At 44.4% G+C, this 17,075-nt stretch overlaps 1 pseudogene; it reads right to left on the bottom strand.

The window, feature by feature from the left end:
- Positions 1-572: 572 nt before the first annotated feature.
- On the bottom strand, positions 573-1,569 carry LOC144123846 (uncharacterized; annotated as a pseudogene).
- Between the last annotated feature and the right edge of the window lie 15,506 nt (positions 1,570-17,075).

Here is a 17,075-nt window from a genome sequence, read left to right as displayed (position 1 = left end):
TCTTGGTCATTTAGTGTAACTGTTTGCTGTGGCCCGAGATATATAGAACATATTGTAATTGTTTTGAAATGTAGGACAGTCACTGCAACAGCTTCATAGTTAGTTTTAAGTTTGATTTCTATGGTTGCAACACCGCCTTGAATTACAATAGCAACACCTCCAGAGAGTTTACTAGTTTGCTCTCTGTCACAACGAAAGACTTTGTATTTCCTTAAAAAGTTATTGTGTTTTGGACCTAGGCTTGTTTCTTGAAGGCATAAAGCCACAGGGGAAAAAGTGTCTAACAGAAATTTTATGTCACTGTAGTTATTTAATAGTTCACGGCAGTTCCATTGTATTAGGAATGCCATTTTTTTTACGGAAGAAGTGGGAGCCTAGGTTTCTTTTACAAGATGACCCGTGAATCGGGTCCTTCCTTTGTTTTGACAATCAAGTCACCTGTGCCGCCCGTGCGGGACGGGCGGGCCAGATGATATATCTATCGCCTCGGTGGAAGCGCTGGAGGCCTGCGGGGATACCGCGCGTGTACGTACTTCAGGCCTCCTCCGAGAAGGAGGGGTCTGATCGTCCGCCTACTCAAGGGACGGCGAGACCGTTTGGGCCGGTGGCAGGGCAGCATTTGCTGACCCTGCCAGGGGCGCAGGTGGCCCTGTCTGAGGTTTTGCCTGGGCAGAAGCCGGAACGCGGTGTGGTGCAGCGCCCCCGCGCACCACATCGGCGAAGCTTGTTCTTGCTGTGAAACTGAATGTGTGTTTTGCATAAAAGAGTTGTCGTGCTTCCTTGAAAGTTATATTTTCCTTTGGCTTCATTGTTATGATTTCTTTCTCATTCTTCCATGAGGGGCATGATCTTGAGTAGGAGGGATGGTCACCTTGACAGTTTGCGCAATGTAGTTTTGCAGCTTCACAGCTTTCAGAGACGTGCTCTTGCGAGGCGCATTTCGCACATGTTTTCCGACCACGACAGCTCTGTGCGCCATGGCCGTATCGCTGGCAGTTAAAACACCGTCGCGGGTTTGGGATGTAGTGTCGGACATTTATCTTTAGGTAACCAACTTCGATTGACTCGGGCAGTGTGCTTGAGCTGAATGTGAGGACAAGATGTTTTATTGCGATTTCTTTGTTTTCCTTTCGGATTTTTATGCGGTGAACATTGATGACATTTTGGCCTTTTAGACCTTCAAGCATTTCTTATTCTGTGAGATGAAGGAAATCGATTTCGGAGATCACACCCCGGACGGTGTTCAAAGATCTATGTGCAGTCACTGAGACAGTTGTATCCCCAATGGACACTCTGTTGGACAGTTTAGAATATTGATTGTTCTCTCTCAGTTCTAGTAGAAGGTCGCCACTAGGCATTTTTTTTTAGCTTGTAACCCGTGCCCAAGGCAGAGGTTAGAGTTTTTGTGACTATGAATGGGGATATTTTTCGGGCGGTTTTATCTGTTGCTTCGCTGTGAATGACGTGCAATTTCGGGAAAGTGTCCTTGGACTTCTGAAGGTAGTGGGTTGTTGCCTCGGTCCGCACTCTTCTTTGAGGGCGATCATTTTGCGAGTGGATGGGAGCCATGGAATACGTCTGTTGTTCGGCCGCGGTGCCAGCCACCCACCATGGAGCCCAACAAGGGGACGGGAGAGGAACTTGCAAGCAAGTCCTGCCCACGCCAGCTGTACACCTCAACTATACCCAAGTACGACGCAACTCAGGGTGGTTGGCCACACAAGGTTAACCCTCGCCGCCAGGAAGAAAGGAAGAAACTAGAAGTGCGTAGGAGACAGGATAGTTGTCAGAAAGGGGTAGCAAAGTGAAAGATAGAGGGGAGGATAGGAAAAGGCGACTGCCGATTTTCCCCGGTCGGGTCAGGTCGGAGGTGCCGTCTACAGGAAGCTGGGGCCAAAGTGGTGTGTTGCCTCCGCCGAGGGGCCTTAAAGGTCCAAACGCTCGGCATCGGCTCAACCACCAGGATCCCCTTTTCCCCGGACACGGCGATGCCACGCACGGCGAGGCGTGGGTGCTCAGGTCCGTGGTGATACACAGTTCACCATCATCCCCTTGCGGGGATGTCCCTGCGGATGCTCGGGAACCCGCAGTGTCGCCACTCACCGTCGCGAGGCCTGCAAGCTGCAGGCGCCCCCCTGCGGGGCGATTTAAAGGGTTCAGCCGTATCCATCCATTTATCCATCCATCCATCGTTGGTGAGTGGCGACACCACGGGTTCCCGAGCTTCGGCAGGGACATCTCCGCGGGGTGAATATGGTGAACAGTGCATCATCAAGGACCCGAGCACCCACGCTTCGCCGTGCGTGGCATCGCCATGTCCGAGGAAAAGGGGTTCCTGGTGGTTGCGCCGATGCCGAGCGTTTGGACCTTAGAGGCCCCTCGGCGGAGGCAACACACCACTTTGGCCCCAGCTTCCTGTAGAAGGCACCTTCGGCATGACCCGACCGGACGAAACCGGCAGTCGCCTTTTCCTATTCTCCCCTCCATCTTTCACTTTCGTATCTTCTTTCATACAACTCTCCTGTATCTTCCTCTTTTCTCGTTTTTTTTCTTGCATATTTCATAGGTGGCAAGGGTTAACTTTTTGAGGCGTAACTACCCTGAGTTGCCCGTATTTGATTATAGCAGTGGTGTACAGCTGGCGTGGGCACCACTTACTTTCAATCTCCTGCCCCGTCCCCTTGCTGGGCTCTATGGTGCGTGGCTGGCACCATGGCCGCAGACCACACATTTTTATGGCTGCCTCGCTCCTTTCAAATGATCGCCTTCTGAAGAGAGGGCGGAAAGATGTTACCTCTCAGTTTTTCACTAAAAAGAAAACTACGTCCCCAAAATATCACATCATTCATAGCGAAAAAAAAAAGACAGCCAGACATACATACCGTTTCTAGCATCAAAAGTTCTCAATGATTCCCTGAGCCTTATGTATAAATTGACAAAACTATCTTGTGGTGATCTCTTGCTCGTACTGCTCGAAATCATTCAGATTTCAAAGCTGGCAAGCATCGAAGATTTTGGTGATATCTCTGTCTCCGTAACCCCACATAGATCCCTAAACACAGTGCGCGGTGTCATTCCTGACAATGACTTCTTGCAACTAACCGATGAAGAAATGCTCCAAGGATTGTCAGATCAAAATGTGACTAATGTACACATAATGAAAATCCGTAAAGAAGACAAAGAAATTCCGACAAAGCACATGGTTCTGACCTTCGCCTCCTGCACCTTGCCCGAGTCAATCGAGGTGGGATGAACAAAAGTCTCCGTCCGTCCATATATTCCTAACCCTCGATGCTCCTTCAAATGCCAGATGTTTCGCCACGGCTCCCAAAGCTGCCGCGGCCGCGATACCTGCGCCAAATGTGCTTCCAAAGATCACCAGTCAAACGGCTGCGATGCTGCGCCGCGCTGCGCAGACTGCGATGGCGACCACGCCGCTTATTCAAGGTCGAGCCCTGCAGGGAAAAAAGAAAAGGAAATATTTATCAAAAACACCAAAGAGAATATAATATTTAAACAGGCAAGAAAGCGCTACGCTATGATTCAGGGCCAATTATTTTTCACTGTACTTACAAACTTCGCCGATGTGGTGCGTAGGCACGCCACATCACAGCGGCCTTCAGCGGCTGCCCAGCTCACACCTAGTGAGGCTGAGGCAGGGCCATCCGCGACTCTGGCAGAGGCAGCGAAAGATGCTATGCCATCCCCGAAAAGGGGCCCGCCGGCCACAATGTCGACAGCCCGCAAGGCTTCCCCTTTCGGGAGAAGCCCACAACCTCACTGCCCGCGGGCTCCCCGCGGTACACCAATGCCTACCTTGTGGCAATGAACACAAGTCAGAGCTCACCTCCGCCGCTGCGGAGGCGGAACTCTCTTGATCAGGAAAAACAAAAAATCTTTATAAAAGGCCATCAACAAGGAGGGCCCTAAGGTCTCAATGTCATCCCCCCAAAATCATCATAGCGTTCCTTATCCACTGGAACTGCCGTGGAATTCTATATAAGTACATAGATGCAACAGATATCGTAAATTTCCTATCTCCTGTAGCGCTCTGTCTGCAGGAGACCAACTTGGGACCTTTTCATAAAAATATTTTTAAAAAGTACAGTCTTTCGCCGTGACCATGAGCAGGCAAATAAGGTCTCTGGAGGAGCTGGTGTTGTAGTTGGGAGCGGTGTTGCAACCCATGAAATAAAGCTCCAGACAAAGTGTTAAGCCTTTGCAGTCACCGTCCTTAGCTTTAAAACAATCACCGTATGATCTATATATCTCCGACCACATCTCACTTTAGCAAAACAAGATTTAAAGAAACTTTTTAGGCAGCTACTAGAGCCGTTTCTGGTATTCGGTGATTTTAATGCGCACTGCTCTTTTTGGGAGAGTGAACAGACAGACACTAGAGGTCGGGTTTTAGACGATTTTATTCTGTGCAAGAACGTCTGCTTGATCAGTTCAGGCAAACCATTATATTGCTCTTCACACTCAGGTAAGATGAGTTGTAGAGACTTGCCTTTTAGCTCCCCATCCCTTTTTACTGATTTTTAGTGGGATGTTTTGCTAACCCGTACGGATGTGATCATTTTCCAGAAGTAATTCACTTTTCATCACCACCCTAATCATTCCACCTAAACCACGCTGGTGGAAACTGAAGTTAGCGGACTGGCCACTATTTCAAGAAAAAGCCTTTCTGGAGAAAATATTTTCTGATAATCTTAGTGTGGACGAACAAAATGAAATTTTTACAACATGAATCATTGCGGCTGTACGGCTAGCTATTCCTCAATCGTCAGGAGTTGTACGAGAAAATAACAACGTCTGGAGCACACAAGAATGCAAGGAAGCAAAAAAGGAAAGAAAAAACCAGGGCACTTTCCGAAGATATCCCACACAGGACAACCTCATAAATTTTATAAAAGGCTAGAACAAAAGCACGGTACATCCGTCTAAATGTTGAAAAAAACTTCATGGAAAAACTATGTGTTGTCCATAAATAGTGCAGTTAAATCAAAATAAATGTGGGAACAAGTGCGCAAGCTTAATGGCAGCTTTACTCCTTTTACAATTCCTTTCGTAACAGCCCCTGATACACAAACAAGCATTAGCGAACAGGCTGGCAAACTAGGGGAACACTCCGCCACAGTTTCTAGTTCCTCACACTACTCACAGTCATTTATAAAGTACAAGAACACAACTGAAAAAAAACGACTGCCGACAAGTGGCAGTGCAAATGAACATTAAAATAAATTAATTACACCGCAAGAAATCCCTACAATACTGTCGGCGGGCAAACAGACACCACCAGGACCAGGCTAAATTCATAATGAAATGCTTGCTCACATCTCGGAAGATGCTGCAGAAGCTCTTCTGAAATGCTTCACTAAAATATGGCAGTCTGGAAAAATACAAGAGGCGTGGAAAAACGCCGTTGTTGTACTATTCCTAAAATCTGACAAACCGCCAACTTCGGCTTGTAGTTACAGGACAATAGCACTTGCGAGTTGTCTTGCTAAATGTTTTGAAAGTGTGCTAAACATTAGGTTAATGATCATCCTTGAATCGCGAAAACTTCTTGATATCCAGCAATGTGGATGTAAAAAGCATGCTGTGCAAATGAACATTTCGTTCGTCCTGAAAACACAGTCCGTGAAGCATTCATACACAACCAGCACTGTCTGGCAGTATTTTTTGACTTGGAAAAAGCTTATAATACCACTTGGAGGTTTGGGATTCTTCGTGGCCTCGCACATTTATGTATCCGTGGCAGGATGCTGAACTGCTTAAAAGACTTTCTTTCTGACCGTTCCTTTCGTGTACGTCTAGGTTGCACGCTTTCGAAAAAATTCATCCAAGAAAATGGCGTACCGCAGGGGTGTATTCTAAGTACCACACTCTTTATTGTAAAAATGAACTCAATATCGCAAATAATTACAAAGTCGGTCATGTATTCCGTATATGTTGACGACTTTCAAATTTCATGCACATTCTCTAGCTTATCAACATGCGAAAGACAGATACAACTGACACTGAACAAAATAGTGACCTTGCAGACCAAAATGAATTTAAATTCTTCCCCCCAAAAAAAGTTGCTGTCCTTTTCTGACTGAAAAGAGGAATGCAGCTTGATTCCACCCTGGACTTGAATGAAAATGTTCTACAAGTAAAACAAGACCATAAATTCCTAGGCATAACTTTTGACAGAAAGCGCACATTCTTACCCCACATGAGCACCCTCAAAAAGAAAGCTTCTCTATCTCTAAATATACTGAAGGTACTCTCCCGAAAACACTGGGAGTCCTACAGGTTATGCATTTTACAGATCTACCGCTCCGTAGTACAATCTACTTTGGACTATGTATCCATTGTGTATGGGTCTGCAAGACCATCATACCTCAAAAAACTGGATCCCGTACATGCGTGGGTCTTCGTCTATTAACTGGTGTATACACAACATCCCCCATAAACAGCCTATTTGCAAACAGAAGAGCTATACTTACCTGCGCATATGTACCAAAAATAAGATCCTTAACAAAACACCTTTGTCGCCCCGTAGTTACCAAGTGCACATCTAGAAGGCTGTTCAATAATAAACCACTATCGATCAAACCTTTGTTATTATGCTTGGAAGGTGCATGCCATGAACTCGGAATACTAGATGCTCTACCTAAAATTGCCCCGAGGCGCCATGCATTGCCACCATGGTACTGCTTTCCCGCTGCTTGCGACTTCACGCTAACACAGTTTCGCAAAAAGACAAACACCACATCAACACCTACTACAGTAATACTTGGCTTTGAAAGAGAAATATTCAAGCTACATTGGACTTTTACACAGATGGCTCTAGAACAGCAATGCGCGTTGGAAGTGGCGTAGTACAGGGGAAATAGAAAAAATAGTAAGATTGCCAAGTTATGTATCAATCTTTACTGCTGAATCTTATGCAGTGTGTATGGCTGTGGACAAAATAGTACTTGAGAACAACGAAAACAGTATACTAAACACAGATTCCCTCAGCCTACTCACAGCGCTGCAGTCAAGATATGCAGTTAAACCCTTAGTAAGCCACATCACACACAACACAAAAAATATCACAACGCAATAACCTATGATAAGGTTCTGCTGGGTCCCGAGCCACGTCGGCATAGAGGGTAACAGGAGAGCAGACTAATCAGGAGTAAAAGCACAAAATGGTGGAATAAAAAATGGGAACATACCTTTTAAAGACTGCCTAAAGTTGATATATAAATTAAAGAACAATTGCCAGAAAGAGTGGGATATTGAACTGAACAACAAACTCCACTTCATAAAGCCCACCTTGAGGGAATGGAAGTCATTCAGACACGAGGAATGTTTCACTGAAGTAATCTTATGTCGCCTTCGCATAGGACACACACACCTGACGCAAAACTACTTAATTACAAAAGAAGACAAACTTGTTTGTGAAAGATGCGAAGACGAGCTCACACTAAACCATGTTTTTTCCATGTTTACACATCGAAAATCTAAGAAAGAAGTTCTTTAATGAATTTTATAATAATGCATTCATTTTAACCCAGCACTACTCCTGAGCGATATTGCAATTGTTGACATTTCTTATGTTTTAAACTTTTTACGAGAGATTTGTTGCCTTTTTGAACTGTGAATGCCTCACTTTTATTTGATACATCTCAGCCACTTTCTCATTCATGAGAAGAAGGCTGAGGTCTATATTTCATTGGTTGGGGCCCTCGTCATCCTTCCTTTGGAAAGGATGGCCGCTGAGCTTACCTGACCTTTTTAAAGCCTTTACTATTAGCCATTTCGAAAACATTCTGCCTTTTACCTTCACTAGATGGTATGAAATAACATATGAGGTCCTTTACATCACTGTTTCATTTTTGTCATAAAAAATCTGGCACAAGACAATTTACTACACCTTGCGTTTGGCGCATGATGGTATTAGCCACCTATGTGCCACAAAACCCAACACAACACAACACAACACCAACCTCTAGGCTGAGCTGTGTGAGCCTTCAATGATTTATTACGTTATATGCCTCTGTTTCCATAGTGCGTCAAGATCGCTGCCAAAGAACAAGTAAATGAGAAGTAAAAAAAATTGAGGCACGACGTCTGCTGCATAAATTCTGAGAAAGCAGTGGGATCTGCGTACAATTTATACCTTGGAGTTTTTACTGCAGCAAGTGCTTTTACTCCAGTAAAAATGCGAGATATTTTATCCGGATGGTGAAGGTCGGCGAAGGTATGTCCAGAGTGCCGGTGGGCGAGCGGACAAATTGATACCATCATCAGCAAGGTGACAAAGCGAGCACTAGACCTCTCGGTGGCTGCCTCCAACGCCAAACTGAGGGCTTTGGGGATGCTGAAAATCCTATCAGTAATTGCGGGAAGCCCACCTCATGAACTAATATACGCGAGAAGGGAGCGCGCGCGCCCCTGCGCGCGCGTTCTTCCTTCTTCTTCTGAAACCCTACCTATCCTTCTCTCTATCTGCACGCCGGCAGTGGTTGTGGTGTTTTAACACCAGTCACAGGCCCGTGCATTTTCCTTTCCTCTTCCCCTTTCATCCACTTACTAATATACGCGGCTTCGTAGAGGGCTCCTGGGCGCCGCCTGCTAGACTCGTTACACATTCAACACAGATGTATAGCAGAGGGGACGGATAACGTCCCGTTTGCTGTTGCGCCATATACTCTTGGTCGCTCCGCTCCCGCTTTACATAGATACGACTTCACACGAATGCAGACAACAAGCGCGGGCTGGCGCGGATGAGAGGCAATATGAGCCTAAAAAGGTCGTCTACTACGCGGACAACACACGGCCCTCGCCCAAGAGATTCTGCACGGCAACCGTAGTCCATAGGGAATGATTGTCGATTTGCTATCCTTTCGGGCCCCAAATGCAACGCAAGCGGAAGAAGTCGCAATAGCTCTCGCTGCCGCGGATACAAAGTAGAGAATAGTTATCACAATTTCGCCAGGCCTGTGAACACTATCTTGTTAGGGAAATGGCACCTCCTGCCTCCCAGATTTTAAGACAGGCTGCCAACGATCCAACTCCGACCAACATAATCTGGGCACTTTGCCACCTGGGTCTACGATGCAATGAGGCCGCTGATGGAGCCGTCCGAGCGCTTACACACCACGTGAAATCTTAATCCATTACTGCGACAGCCAAAGCCTCTACCGGGCCCCTGCCAAGGGGCTGCTTAAGACGAAGGAGCGAACTCTGCGGCGCCTGCAGACAGGAACTCCTCTCTTTCTTGACATGGTCAAACACTTTGATTCCAACATGAATGGGCGCTGACCACAGTGTGGAGATCTCTACAATATCTTTCATATGGTGCGGGCATGTACTCAGAGTCCTCACCCCTTTCCCTACCTCTATCCGAAAGGCATGGGAGAATGCCCTCCTCAACTGTTCACACTGAAGTCCTCAAGTGATTTGGTGAAGTGGGCGCGAGACGGGGCCTCGTCATGCGGAGTTCTGAATTAACTATAACAACAATGGAGCGGGGTCGTCTTACTAACAAACTCTAATTTTGAACATTAAAATTTTTTCGCCCTTACCCCCTAGTTCGGTATCTGGGGTAGAGCGAGAAGGCGGCTGTGGCTTCTGGAAGGCAACATGGTTTCGCACCGCATCTTTGAATTCTATTTACTCATATCTTTTAATGTGATAGCATTTGGAGGGCCACGACGGTGGAAACTGTGCGGTGGCCTTGGCATCGGCATCGGCGCGTGTGTGAATCATCCACCGGATAGGTGGGTTCACCTGTCAAGGGCTCTCCTCTACCTCTCTCCACTTGTAGAGACACTCGTTCGATTTCCATCCCAACCCAATTTTCCTTTTATTACAGTTAACTTAGTCTTACATTTCATAATGAGCTTTTCTTTATGTTGCTACCTTATATTTACAATTAAGGTGATGTTTTATCTTCATCTAGATGTGAAGAAAATTTAAGAGCGAAAAAGAGAAGGGCAATAAGAATTATTATTATTGATATTATCTTCATGACTACGTCCACTGCAGGACAACTGCCTCCCCTCCAATTATATCCATTTTCTGTGCCAGCCGGGGCCACCTTATCTCCGCAAGCTTCTTTATCTCAACCGCCCGCCTAATTTTCTGCCACCCCTGCAAAATGTGCCTTTACCTGGTCGCCATTCCGTCACGCTTAATGGATGTCGGTTACCGTGCCTTCGAATTACATGCCCAGCCCAAGCCCATTTCTTCGTCTTGATTTCGAATACAATGACATTAACCGGCCTTTCTTTTCTGACCCACTCTGCCCAGATACGGTCCCTTAAAGTTGAACATATCATTGTCCTTTTCCTAGCACGCTGTGTTGTTCATAATTTAACCTGAGCCCTTTTCGTTATCTTGCAAGTTTCAGCCTCATAGGTGAGCACCGGTAAGGTAGAGCTTTTAGTTTTTCTTAAGAGGTATTGGCTGCTTACTAGTCTTTTTATTATTACTTCTTTTCAGTTATTTCGTACACCGTCAGGGCTATTGAGGCATTATAAAGAGGTGCAATAAAGAAAACTGATAAATTCAATAAAGTGGAGTGTTTCAGACAAGCCAGTATATATAAATATATATATATATATATATATATATATATATATATATATATATATATATATATATATATATATATATATATATATATATATATACAAAACATGACACCTATATACACAATTTAATATGCGATAATCAGCTGTGGTGACTGTCGAGGCATCAAGGTGATTCCTGTCATTCATAATCTGAGATTCTAGTTATTTCCCCCTCGTGATCGGGATCTGCGATCACTACATGCCCTTAGTAGAAGCAGTCTCTAGCCACATCCAGAGCATAGCTGCAAATAGTAAACTCAAATTCCTTTGCTAGACTGCTGAACATCACTTCTGTATATTAACTGTTAGACCCACCATTCTTCTTGGCCTGTCTAAGTCATCCTCATGCTTTGCAGTTCATCGCCTGAGTGACCTAGCCAGGCAGTGTCGTCTGCGAATAGCTGATATGAGGTATCCTCGAATGGCGCTTATCTACAACTGTTTAAAATTCCAGTACCTGAATACCTCTTTCAAACAGGCGCTCAATAGGATTTACGTGATAATGTCTCCCTGCGTGGCACTCTCGCTTACCTTAATTTTATTGCTAATTTTGGCGGACAATGGTGGCGGTACCGCCATTATACATATCTTCCAGTAGTTCTTCATAATCCTCCTCTACACTCTGCTGACACAATTCCTGCATGACTGCTAAGGTTTCGACTGAGTCAAATGCTTTCTAGTAATCTATGAGGTCTATAAACCATGCGTTATAGGGAAGACATGAAGTAAATTTAATGTTTTTTCAAAAATCTTGTTCTTGCGGTAAAATTATGGATCTTGCCACACAGTATTACCTTTATAGTGAATTGTCTTAATTAGTATGACGGGTAACTAAGTAAAGATAATTATCTTCTAATTATTAAGGTTAGGCACCTAGTTGCGATTAGACATTTCTAGCTTGTCGTCAGTAATATCCATATCAGTTCTTAGAGTTTAGAAGGCGCGATTACTCGCGGTGCTGTGACGGGACAAAATTTTTCTGCATTGTGTGAAAATATATGTGGTTTCGAAAGCATGCAGGCAATGTAAACCCTTCGGTGCACGTAACTGGTAGAAAAAGACATTTTTTCCAGCCACAGTGCCAAGGGTAACTACGTTTTCTAAATTCAAAAAATTGATATCGCTGTTACCAACGACCAGCTACAAATCTCTAACTGCAACTAGGACCTGAAAGCTAATATTTGAAAACTTAATTACCTTACAACTTTAAACGATTCACTACGGTTTTGTGGTGTCCGCCAACACTGGTAATACTGGGCTGAAAAAACCATATATTTTGCCACAAATAGCCTATTTTCGAAAATGGCTTAGTCTACCCAGTCAGACCTGGTGTAGGGTTATTATATTCTGGCCATTTCTATCATATTATTGTGAGCGTCAATATCGTCTACTTTCAAGTAACCTCTACTAAGGCCTTTTGAGAATTTGGTTGATCGAAGTCCAAGGTTGTCCTAACTTTATTAGCGATTACCTTATTAAATACCTCGTATGCAAAGGACCACAAGCTGATCAGTCTGTAATTTTTCTAGTCCATGAAGTCTCTTATCTTATGGATTAAGATATGTTAGCGTCCTTCCAAGCTTCTCGTACGCTCGAGGTCATAAAGCATTGCGTGTATAGCATGGCTAATTTTTTTCAACAATCTACCCTCCGTCCTTCAACAGATCTGTGGTTGCCTGATCCTCAGCTGCTTTTCCCCTCTGCATTGCCCCCCCCCCCTTAAGGCTTTCTTTACTTCCTCTTTATTTCGTCATTCTTTACTTCCTCTTTATTTCGTCAAGCGATAACCTATTGCTCAGCTCTACTGTCTCTCTCGTTACCGTCCTGATTGCATTAGCTACTTGTAGATCTGTACAGACTTCTTTGGCTACATTTAACTATGATTTCTATATTGGTAATGACGTTGTGTTTTTTTGTCGTTCAACGCATGCTTCATATTTTCGCCTATACCTAGTTTTCTTTTCATCGCTTTCAGGGTAGCTCTGTACTTACGAACATTCTTGATTTTGTCCATATTAAATATCCTTGTGTAGGTTACCTAGCACTTATTGTTTAGCTTTGGTATATTTGTCAGTTCTAATCTGTCTTTGGGTTAGAGGTATTCATGCTCTGACGTTTGCTAATCAGATTAGACCCTGCTACGCTTCGCGCCTCTTGGAATGCAGTGTGTCGCCTTAAGGAACATCGAATATCTTACTTTCGTATTACATACCCTGCCAAACCCATTTCTTCCTCTTGATTAAAATTAGAATGTCATTAACCCACGTTTTATTCCTCAGACACTCTTAATGTAGCGCCTAACATTTTTCTTTCCAGAGCTCGCTACGCTTTCGTTAAGTTGAACCGTTTTTATTAGCCTACACGTGATCTTTTCATTCAATTTTAAAATTTGCCGGTGCACATTTGGCGTCACTGCCTTTTCAGGCAATCCACAATTTGTCAACACACCGCCGGTGCCACTGTGTTATCCGCCGAATGGGAGCCTTAACGCTCTCTTGTTAAGGCGGGAACGGAAATGCTTGATACAAAACCGGACACTTAAGGTGTTCCTTAAAGGTATGACGCGATAGCCTTAATGGGTCAATGCCCATATATGCGCAACAGGTCGTTCTCTAATTCATCTTGAGATTCCTCTTAGTCCTCATACTATTCCTGGCGGTTTGGCGCAGCTTTGAAGCGATGCACCACTGTCCTGCAATGAAGATGCTGCCACGTGTGGGCATTTTGAGCCCCTGGTTGCAAATCTCGAGCATCCTCTCGCATCCATTAATTTAACCGCCACGTACCACTGTGGGCAGTTTGCAAGAAATTCGGCGGGCATATTATGACGATGTGATGCGGTCACGTTATCTAGGTTGCCCATCTGCTCCCTAAGTCGCTCCCATGTGGATTTTAAGAGCGTTAGCTCTCAGCACGTTTCCCAATTACCTGGAGTCTGCTACCACCACCCTTCGGTGTGAAATTTTTTAAGTCTGAGCAATTCAAGATGGCGGCCCGCAGTTATTCGATATAGAAACCTTATTACTGAAGATTGGTGACGTCACTATTATATTGAATTGGTGATCGATTGACCGATTGATTTAATGATTCGCTCTCTGGCTGGCTGGCTCATTGGCTGGTTGGCTGGCTGGTTGGCTGGTTGGTCGGTTGGTCGGTTGGTCGGTTGGTTGGTTGGTTGGTGACGTCAGTTATAAATCCAAGATGTCAAGTTCTTATTTTATATCAGTTCTAATAAACCAAATAGCTCACGCTTGTTACTTCAACGTCTTTTAGACGGTGGCGGCTTCTTTTAATAAATTATTTCCATGGCCAACGACACCGACGCCGTTAAGAAGCCGCTTATTTGCGACCCAGTGGCCTTGAAGCTATCGCGTCAAAACCATGGTGCTGTAATTTAATGACGTCCAGATCCGAAGTCGGTAGCGTGGTGCGCGGAGTGACACCAAGAAGCCAGTATTCGGAGAAAAGTGGTTGTTTCTGTAGGAGCCCGAACGGAGGCTCGTCGTTACGACATGCGACAGTGTCTAGAGCAGCATCACCGATGCGGCCAGGCCCAGTCACGGGCCGGAGAACCAGGCGCGGCGACCATCAAGAAGCCCAGTGAGCACGAGGGGGTCCGAGTAAGGTCCCACGGGTCGTGATCAATTGCGTACGGCCGCGGGTGACGAACAGCAACTCTGGCGACACCGGCCGGAGTCAGTAGGCGCTCAGGGTAGTGATGACGGCCGGCCCATACATGGTTTTCCCAACTTCAGCGACTGGTAAATGCTGCCAATCATCCGTAGAAAGAAAGGCATCACGGCATCGGGTGGAAGTATGTTGCTACTATAAAGAAGGCCCACATTCGTGAAAATACAAAAAGGAACGTGATCCTCTGAGCATTGCTATCGTGGCGGATGTCTCTGCTCAGTGCGGGTGACCCCGGGCTGGTTTCGGTGCCGCTCCCGTCGTCTCAGGTGCTGTCAATCCAAAATCATGGCTATACAGAATCGTCTAGATGTACTAGAAGAAAATTACAAAAAGCTAGACGAAGTTAGTCATGAAGTGTCGAGCATACAAACCCACTGCTATACGGAATCGTCTAGGTATACTAGAAGAAAATTACAAAAAGCTAGACGAAGTCAGTCATGATGTGTCCGCGCCTGTGACGTCATCTTCTATGTCTTGTTCGTGTTTTTTAAGCGCTGTCAACAAAATAATACAAACCGAAACTGAAGAACGTTCTGAGATAGCAGTTTGCAAACACGAATAGATGCAACAACATAATACTCTACGGCATTCCAGATTCTGATGACACATGGCAAGAGACAAAAGTGAAACTAACTTCTGTTATTAACAAATGTCTAACTGATCCCCTTCTTCGTGATGCATTCGAACGAGTGCATTGCTTGGGAGTTTTCAAGCCGAATAAATGTCGCCCCGTCGTAGGTAAATTTTTAAATTGGGAAACAAAATACGCCATTCTCGCTTCAGGTAACAGTTTGAAGGACACTAAAATCACCCTTACTGAAGACTTTGCAACTGCAACAAGAGTCGCTCGCAAAAAGCTTCTTGAATTTGCTGAAAGCCAACCCGGTGCCCCAAAACACAAATTGCGCTACAATAAGTTGCATATTGGTGACAGCTGCTACTTTTTTGACTCGGCCACGGGCGCTATCTTGAACATTTCTACACGCAGGACAGGCTCTGGCTGCCCCTCTGCTAATTGCGAACCCAGCACCTCCTAGGCCCTCGTTAAAAGTAGTGCGCGGGCATCTAAAGCCTTTGTATAAGTCGTCTTCACTAACCTTCGATGTGTTCTTAACAAATATAAGTCGTTATCAGCAGCTATCGACACGCGTTCTGCAAAAACTACTGCTCTAACAGAAACCTAGCTAACCCGCATGTCCCTGATTCAGATATACTTCTTAGCACTCATATTTTTGCATTGTTTCGTTGTGATCGTGAAAGACAGAGGCGGAGGCGTGCTGCTAGGGATTTCAAACGATATGACTTTACCCCGTGAGCACGTTCGGACTGACTCAGAAATGGTATGGGCAGCAAATACGCTTAATCACCAAAAATTATAATAGGGGTCTGCTAACACCCACCATCTTCCTCCCCCACCTTCTTCAATGAACATCACGATATCATTAATTCTCTCACTACACGTTTTCCCGCATATCCGATTCTTCTACTAGATGATACGCCATTATAGGCGAGCCAAATTTCAGGCAATAAACATTGAACTCTCTTCTTTTATAGACATTTTTCTTGATGGCTTCGAGAACCGAACTGTTCAATCTAACTGAAACATATTTTCGTCAAAAGTAAATCAGCCCACTGAACGGTTCACTCTTCAACGCATCATCAACCACACTAATGCTTCCTGATATAGCAATCATATCAAGTGCTTATACAATAAAAAGAAGCGACCTTATTCTATCGCTGTGTTCTCTCACTAGAGAAACGTTGGGCTTGGTACTCGCCGGTATCCGAGGCATACGTGAGGGCAAATAAAGACGCAAACAAATACTTTCACTCAGAGATTTTCATCTATGCTCACAACAAATATTAGAAAATTATCCCACGGCTAATAAAAATATCGTCCTCACCGGCTCTTCTGGTGACCCTATTAATTCTTTCAGACCTTGTTGCTGCAAGTCTTAACCATTCATTTGGCGAGAACTCTGTTTATCTGCTGCACACATGCCTACAACTCATAATCACCATTATGCTACTATGTCGCCAATAATATTTGATAATTTTGGTGTCATTAAATCTATTGATAACCTCACTCTTCATTCTGCTCCAGCTTGTGATCTTATTAATGCTATGTTTTTGACAAACACTTCAGCCTATGTTTCCATTATGCTAACAAAAATATTCCAACAATATAATGACCAATATATTCTACCGAAAGGATAGAAAATTGGGAAGGTGATTCCATCTACTAGTCGGGTATCAGAACATCTCCCCTCACATATCGTCCCATCTCTCTAATTAGCACATATTGCAAAATGTTTGAAAATAAAATATTTATGAATTTTGTTAATTTTCTTAAATCAAACGTTTCTTTTCATTGGCACAAAACGGCTTTCGAAAAATTTACTCATGCGAAACTCAACTAATATGTCTTACTCATGCATTACACCGTATCCTTGACCAATCATCACTAGGTGACGGTATAGTCCTAGAATATTTTATTTTTTATTTATTTATTCATACTGTTAACCCTCTGCATGAGGGTCATTACAGGGAGGGAAACATATATAGACACAAGTGCAATTCTCTTCGCTAAAAAAAAAGAAACACTCAAATGCACAGAATTACAGATTTGCACAGCAATCTTCCAGGAACGCGTTCACACCTATCACAAATTTTTCTACATCTGTTTGGTCCACAACGACACTTGGTAGTTGATTCCAAATTTCTACAGCATCGGGAAAAAAGGAGTAGCGATAGACATCAGTACGTGTA

The sequence above is a fragment of the Amblyomma americanum genome, chromosome 3, assembly GCF_052857255.1.
Source record: "Amblyomma americanum isolate KBUSLIRL-KWMA chromosome 3, ASM5285725v1, whole genome shotgun sequence".
NCBI lineage: Eukaryota > Metazoa > Arthropoda > Arachnida > Ixodida > Ixodidae > Amblyomma > Amblyomma americanum.
This window is presented reverse-complemented; position numbering and strand designations above follow the sequence as displayed.